Genomic DNA, 8,640 nt, shown 5'->3' with positions numbered 1-8,640 from the left:
GAGAAAATGTCTCCATGAGATCCAGCTGTAAGGCATTTTCTCAATTAGTGATCAAGGGTGGGAGGGCCCAGCCCACTGTGGGCGGTGCCGTCCCTGGGCTGGTGGTCTTGGGTTCTATAAGAAAGCAAGCTGAGCAAACCAGGGGAAGCAAGCCAGTAAGCAGCACCCTCCATGGCTTCTGCATCTACTCCTGCCTCCAAGTTCCTGCCTTGAGTGAGTTCCTGTTCTGACTTCCTTTGATGATGAACAGCAATGTGGAAGTGTAAGCTGAATAAACCTTTTCCTCCCCAACTTGCTTCTTGGTCATGATGTTTGTGCAGTAATAGAAACCCTGACTAAGATATCAACAAGTGCCTATTCAAACACCCGGTGCCCTCTAGCGAGCACACTCATAGTCTTGAGCTTGCTCAGCATTCCCTCATGAGCAAGCACTTTCTGTCATCACTTGTATATCAGTTCATGGGCTGTCAGTACTGGGAGAGCACTGCATGCTGGGATACATGCTTAAGAAATCAACGATGGATGAGCCAACGAGAACCCATCACTGATGAGGTTGGCGGATAGTTATTACGTCTTTCTTAATGGACACCACCTCACTTGTTAATTATAAATTAAATTTATAAGAGCTGAGACAACAAGTGTGCCATGCTGCCTGGTTGCATGGTTGTTACATAGCTAGTTGTTTCTACTCTCTTACACTGCTTACGAACCCCTGCCCAGAGAACAGAGTGGCCCACAATGGGCTGCATCTTCCTACATCGACAATCAAGAGAATTATCCAGACTTGCCACAGGTCAACCTGTCTTAATAGTTCCTCAATTAAGAGTCTCTTCTTAGGTGATGTTTGCTTGTGATAAGATAGTAACTAAAGACATCATCCTCGTCCTTTCTCATCATGAAAGGTGGCATGATTGTTAGTCATCTTTTTATTCTGTAGAACAATTAACCAATGCTCTCTTTTAAACAGCTGCAGAATGATGTGTCTATTTCTACCCAGTGTTCTTTGCAAGACTTAGGTGTTTTCCTATTCCTCCTATTCCTCCTCCTCCTCCTCTTCCTCCTCCTCCTCCCCTTCTCTTCCTCCTCCTCCTCCCCCTTCTCTTCCTCCTCCTCCTACTCCTTGTCTTCCTCCTTGTCCTACTCCTCCTCCTCCCCTTCCTCCTCCTTCTCCTCCTCCCCTCTCTTCCTCCTCCTCTTCCTCCTCTTCCTCCTACTCCTTGTCTTCCTCCTTGCCCTACTCCTCCTCCTCCCCTTCCTCCTCCTCCTCCTCCTCTTCCTCCTCCTCCTCCTCCTCCTTCTCTTCTTCTTCTTCTTCTTCTTCTTCTTCTTCTTCTTCTTCTTCTTCTTCTTCTTCTTCTGTCTTCCTTTTAATTTGGTTGTTGTTTGTTTTGTTTTTGTGCACATCCATGTGGCTATGAAGCTTCGGGATCACTCTTTCCTATTTCCTGTAGGAAGAGGAAGAAAAAGCCTTTTCATATCTACTTCATACATTCATGGCTCTACAATCCCAGACTTTCCCAAGCATACTTCACTGTGTGAATTTAGGAGCAGATACAGGGAACATGGCCACATGACTGTTTTGAGCACTTTTCAGCATAAGCTAGCTTGTTGCTAGCTGGAGCAGGCTTTCATGCTTTAACTTAAAAAGTTAGAGTTGTACAGCTTGGTGTTCTTATACGACAGCTAACAGTGGGAGCAGGGGCTATCTCTGACTTTTGCCTGCTTTGGGGACACTTTTCCTCATATTGGGTTGCCTCATCCAGCCTTAATATGAGGGGATGTGCCTAGATTTATTGCAATATGATATACCATGTTTGATTGCTATCCCTGGGAGGTCTACCCTTTTTTGAAGGGAAAAGGAGGAGGTGGAACAGGAGGAGGAGCAGAAGTGGATCTGGGTGAGAGAGAAGTTTTGGGGCAGGGGATAGGAAGTGAGGAGGGAGAGTAAACTGTGGTCAGGATGTAATATATGAGAGAATAAATTAAAAGAAAGAACAAAAATGAGGCAACAGGAAGAAAGTCAGTCAACATTCCTAAAAATAAGTTAATGATATTGTTTATCAAAAGTCCCATGTTTGACTCCACTTCGAAGATCCAGACATAGTTAATTGCATTTGACATCCTTTCTTGAGTGTCCCAAGAACATTTCATACTCAGTATGTCCAAGATAGAATTTCTTCTAAACATAGGCATTTCCTGTCCATTCCTCAGTTACAAGTTGCTCCTTTATCTGGTGAAGTTGACGTTAGAAATATTCAAATAACCCTGGTGGAGTCCTGGAAGTTCCATTGCACTAGATTTCTAGCTGCTCCCTGAGCTAACCACTGATTCCTGTTGCCTCTCCCAGCACTCTTTCTCATCCTCCTCCTACCTGATCTCTCCTGTTTCTACACACACACACACACACACACACACACACACACACACACACACACACACACACACACACATTCTATTTCCCCTTCCCAGGGATATTCATGTTTCCTCCCTTGAGTCCTTCTCCTTAGTTTCTCTGGGTCTGTGGGTTTTAGCATGGTTATCTTTGACTTTACATGTAATATTCACTTATAAGTGAGTACATACCATGTTTGTCTTTCTGGGTCTAGAGTTACCTCATTCAGGATGGTTTTGACCCTAGCTAAGACCCCTAGCAATGGGGAATTGGGACACCAATCCATCCACAAAACCTTAGACCTACAATTTGTCCTGCCTGCAAGATCCGCTAGAGTAAAAGTGGTGCAGAAAGTGTGGGAGTGTCCAATCAATAACTAGTTCAGCTTGAGACCCATGCTACAAGAGGGAGCCTACCCTGAAACTGCCTTGGAGAACCAGGACCCGAAAGCTGGATGGCCTAGAGAGCTAGGAAAAAGCAAACATGACTGGCAAAAGAAAAGAAAAGAGAAAAGAAAAACAAAAAGAAAAAAGTCACTGAAACGATTCCTAATAGATTGGTGCTAGCCCAGTTGGCATTACAGAGGTTACATCCGGCAACTGATGGAAAGAAGCAAAGATCCACAGCCAAACATCCTTCACCCCATGCAGAAGAAGGAGATAAAGGGCTGTAGGGGCCAGAGAGGTCATGAACACCACAAGAAAAAACAGAATCAACTAACCTGAGTTCACAGGGGCTCATAGAGACTGAAACTACAACCAGGGAACCTGCCGGGGACTGACCTAGGCTCTCTGCATATATGTTAAGGTCCTGTAGCTTCATTTGATTTTTTTGTGGGACTCCTCACAGTGCAACAGAGGCAGTCTTTTACTCTTTTTTTATGCTTTTGGGACCCTTTTCTTCACAGTGGATGCCTCGTCCAGTATTTAGGGAGTTGCTTAGTCTTACTGAAACCTGATATGTTATATTTGTTTGCTGTCCAAGATGGGAGCCACAGAAGGGAGATGGAGGAAAGGGACCAGGAGGAGAAGGAAGAGAAATTATGGTCTGGGTGTGAAAAGCAATAATCAAAGTAAAAGAGGAAAAGAGAGAGGGAAAAATATCCAAATCAGTGCATTCTCAGTTTCTAAGATTAGCACCTTCATCCAAAACTCCAGCATCTTCTGTCGTAGGATATTTGATCACACTGTGGACCCTGAGATTGTTTCTAGAATCTGTTTCTAATTGTGGTGTGTCTCAGCCTTAGCACCCATCTTTAATCCCTCTGACTGGAATACAGACGTGCTCTTAGTAGACGCTTTTAATCCCAAACAATGAAAGCAAAGCTAGTTTGTAGAAGGAAGGACCCATGTTTGAAAAGTGATGTTTAATTGAGTGGCAGACAAAGTGATGAGTCAGAGAAAGATTTGACAGAGTAAGATATGCCCAACTGTCATTGAGGACTGAGAGGAAAGATGGGTGACTTAAGGGAAATTCTTGTATGAAATCTTTTTTTGTCTTATAGATCATTTTTGTAGGAGAAAATTCTTTAAAATGTGATGAATATGATAGAATATCATGGAATATCATTTAAAATTTTTTGTTATTTGTTTGTTTGTTTATGTGTGAATGTATATTCAGAGTGAATGCCATAGTGCAGACGTGGAGGTCAGAGGATGACTCAGAAAAGTTGTTTCTCTCCTTTTGTGGTGTGAATTCCAGGGGGTGAACTCAGGTTGTCAGTGTTGGGGGCAAGTATCTTTACTCACCCAAACATCCCCAAGCCCAGACTCTCAGCACTTTAACCGTGCTAAGATATTCAATATGGCATTTTTGAAGTTCATTTTATTAACAGTTTCCATTAAACTTTTGTCTTATTTTTTAATCTCATGAATCTAATTGGTAGGTTTCAGTTTAAAACTAAAGGACCGAATTGAACTCCTTTGTAAATAGACTAGTGGATTGGGGGATGTTGGACTGGTATATCTACTGGCAGAGAAGTTAGAGTTGGTTTTATAAGCCATTCAACTTGATAGAATTATTTTCTTAAGATGCAGAGTCACACATTATCCTTTTACAAAGCAAAAGTTAGAAGTATTATTAAGGAATTACAGATGCATTTCCTGTAGATATCAGTGACCTCAGTGAGTGGCTGTTAAACTTTCTTTGATAGGCTATTTAGTATTTTACACCTTTCAGAAACAACAACTACTTTAGATCTTTGGGGTGCTGTCTTTATCCTTGAATAGAAATATTGCTCACAACAGTGCCTCAAGGTGCAATGGCCTTTATGAAGATTCATAAATAGAATTTGTGAAAATGCTATCAGGAAATCCATGGTTGAATTTTGACATGGAGCCTCGAGTGTTCATCTCCTGAAGATGCTATTGTGTAACACTAACATGGCATCCTTTGGAGCCAGAATAATTTTTCTCACCTTCTGGTGGGAGCTCTTAGACACCAGTTGCTAGCTAGTGTCAAACACACAGAAACTTTTACAATGATCATGCTTACGACACTTGTGAGAAATGAGGACACAACTGTGAACAGATTTGCACCTAAGCATTAGGTCTCTTATGATAAAGCTTGCTAGAAATGATCATGAGAAGAACATTTTCAGTAGTTGGATAGAATTCTACAGAGATGTTTGTACACCATATCCTAGCCCCTTCCAACTGATATGTCAAGAAACACTAAAAGCTTCCCTGGATTCATACTCACATCCTTTGGAGGAATCAGCATTGGACACTTGCTAAAAACGATCTATTTATTGATAGTAATGAGAATAACCGCAAATTAGTCTATTTCATATCTAGCTTAATAAATTTATTGTTTGCTGTCACCGTCACACATTCTTTGTCTCTCCTCTTGCTCCTAGGAAATTTTGAGCAAGATGAAGGGAGAGAAAGTGACATAGAGAACAGGCTATACCTTCCTTTATTTTTAGGTCCTGGAGCCACAAATAAAGGTTGAGATGCAGTTAAGGTCACAGTTTCTGAGTCACTCTACAGTTTTAAAAATAAATCTGTGAGATCGAGGCTAGATATCTTTTAGCAATGCGAAGGATGTCCTAACAAACTATTGTCATAGGCAGAAAACACTATTTCTCCTAACATACAAATACAATAACCAGGTTATAATAGAAAAACAATTAGGGATCCAGAAGTAGTTTGGAACTCATAAAGAGAATGAGCCATTTCATTCTTACTCCTTATTGGTGAGGAAGTGATGGTCCACACATCTTAAATGGTTGTGCCATGTGTCATTTATATCAAGACACACAGGTATTCATTTGCTCTTTGACTTCAGATATGAATTGTTAGATATTGTAGATAAAAATCATTCTCATTTTCCCAAAGTATTCATATTTATTGAAATAGTAGTAACGTTGTTTTGTGGTGTACAATGACAAACCACCAAATTCTGTCCTCTCATGTAAAGAAACAAGACACAGCAGCATCCTGTTATGTTGAAGATCATAACATAGAGAAGTCCTCTACGAATTAGCAGTTACTATCCAACTACTCCATGTATCCAGTTTTAAAACAACCACCAATCAACCTTATACCCACACAGAATCATATATATTAGAAAATAAATATAAATGGAATAAAAAATATGATTCCTCTGTAAGTGTCTGCTTTTGATTAGGTCAATATTTTGAGTTTCATCTATGATCAAACACCTAGTAGAACCTCATTCTTGTTGCAAAGTAACAGTGTTGCCTTCTAACACTGTGTTGTATGTTTAATGTTTAATATCTTTATCTCTTTTTTTATTTATGCACACATATTTATTATGAACATATTAGGAACAAAGCCAATGTAAAAACATAAATTTATATAGGCTACATTTTCTTTACTGAAAGAAAGGCTTCTTTACTGAAAGTAATTAGTAAAGCGAAACGGCTAACATATTTTTAAAACACAATAAGCAGGCTAATGATGTTCGCCTGTGTCATACTTAGGCATGTGGACAACGTCAGACCTATTGTAAAGTTGTACACAACGCAGCCATAAGTGCTGAGGCCTGGGGAGTGCTATTCCTCTTCTGCTACGTCGGTCTCACAGAACAGAGGGCACAGGGCTGCATTAGGGCGGCAAACAAAAGCGTCCTCTCTCAACTCAGACAACTGTTCCAGGGGAAGGGTCATGGCCTTTTACGACATGTCTGGCAGTCGTAAAGTCTTGTCTTGAATGCGGTGCGAACGTCTCCCGGTGTCAGAAACTTTAGGTCTTTAAATATGGAATTTTCATCATCTTGCGTCCTTTTCATACTTTGCGACCGTGGTGTAGAAGACACATTATAACGAATTAGGCAACCTGCTTCAGTTTTGAGTCTGGGGCTGTTAAATCATTGGTTGGATCTTTTGTTTTGTTGTCTTGATCATTTTCATAAACCTCAACTTTTCTGTGATGTTCATTCTCCTGGTTCTCCTGACCCTAGATTAGTTTCAACATTTACTTCTCGGACATGTTCCTTGGTTGCATGAGTCTCCTCAATATTTTCTCCCAGTTGGCTTTTTTTGATTTGTTGCTGTTAGAATATCCATGATTATATGCCACGTCTCTTCAATAGGCTAAGCCCCTGCCGGAATGGCCTTCTCGTAGATTGAAATAATATTTTCAATAGGACTTGCGATTGGTTCAACACGTACAAGACATCTCCAATATTTTACAAGTTTCTTGGCATCTGGATTATTATGAATCAGGTCATTCAATGTAGCTAACATTTCTTCTTTTGGGCATCCCTTATTAATGAGGTTCAGGCATTCAGAAATTGTTTTGTTTACTTTTTCAGTAAATAATCTCTGTTCATCTTCTTTTGCCATGGTAGTCCAAAAGGACCCAACTGGGTTTTCGTTTTGTCTCTTTGGCTCAGCCTGGGTGACCCCTGAATGGGGAGGCCTTTTTAGCCCTTTTCCTTGGCCAGTTCTCCACTCCGTCATCGGAGCTTTCCTCCCTGCTGTGGTGTCTCTGGGCTGAGCTGATCTAAGGACAGCTGCTCTTGCGATCGTGTGTCTGCGCTGGTCAGGATCTTTGGACTTTCCTGTCAGCCTGGCATTAGATGAGTTAGTCCTGGTTACATCTTTACATGCTATGCTTCTTAGTGGGGGCCTTGCCTCCTTTTGCGTCCTGAGAAGAACTGGTTTTGACAACAGACACAATCGGTTCTGGTCGATGTGACTCCTTTTCAAGTGACTCTTTTCTGACTGTAACACTGTCAAGGGTCCCGCTGAGGCCCTGTTTCGCAGGGCCGTGGGTCCTGCTGAGGAGACTTTGGCTAGGTGGTCGCACAAGTGTGTTCTTCAACGAGGCGCTCACAGAGTTAGTGTCTGCAGACTTGGTGGCAGCAGTTGTATTTGAGGCTCTTACCCTGATAGCGTTCCCAGGCTCAATGTGAGCCTTCGTGGCTTTAGACACAGTAGTGGGGAGTTTCTTGGTTGTTGCGAGACTCTCGTCTTTGACACTGGGAAGCTTTCTGAATGAATCGACCTTAGACTGAACAATCTGGCCGTGATAATAGCCAAGCACTCGTTTTTTAGACATGTTAGTGTCTTGTTTCAGCTTCTCTGCAGTCATTTGGGTCCTTTTACTGTCTTTATGGTGACATGCCTGGTCTAACGTCACAGGCTGACCTGGGAAATTAGCTCCGGTTGATAACTGCACGACTTGAACATATGCATTTCTGAGCTGGCTACTTCTTCCGCCTTTAATGGAACGCAGTTTTTTTTTTTTCAACTATACTTCCAAAATTTTCTTTATCAGCCACTTCTGTTTTGAGTTTCACAACTTTTTCCCTTCTTGGACCTGATCCTCAGATGACATCATTTTCTGATCTCTAGATATCTGATTCTCTTGTTTGTATGGAAACATTGGTTTTTGTATTAACAGATATTCCTTGAGTTTTTGTTTTCTTTGTTCTCTGAAAGCCGGCTGGTCTCTCTTGGTCGGGGGCAGCTGCAGGTCCCAAGGCATCGGCAAGCCAAGGCCCTATCTTTATTTCTTAAGAGTTTCCTGCATATATACAACGTGCTGTGATCACGTTCACACTCACTTTCCCCTCCACTTCTCTATGTATCCTCCCAACATGTCTCCTTTTCAACTTCATACATACATATATGTATATATTTCTCAATTTGTCCAATTAGTATTTCCCATATGCATACAGTTGTGGGGCCATTTCTTGGATCATAGCCAACTTCCAGTTGACACAATCTCAAAGGAAAACAACTGTCTTTCTCTTACTGTGATCTACCATTGTCTCCC

General features: G+C 41.5%; 1 pseudogene; it reads right to left on the bottom strand.

The window, feature by feature from the left end:
* Positions 1-6,410: 6,410 nt before the first annotated feature.
* Positions 6,411-8,349, bottom strand: LOC116885016 (annotated as a pseudogene).
* Between the last annotated feature and the right edge of the window lie 291 nt (positions 8,350-8,640).

This window comes from Rattus rattus, chromosome 15, assembly GCF_011064425.1.
Source record: "Rattus rattus isolate New Zealand chromosome 15, Rrattus_CSIRO_v1, whole genome shotgun sequence".
Classification (NCBI taxonomy): Eukaryota; Metazoa; Chordata; class Mammalia; order Rodentia; family Muridae; genus Rattus; species Rattus rattus.
The sequence above is the reverse complement of the archived record's forward strand: the minus strand, read 5'-3'. Positions and strand labels throughout refer to the sequence as shown.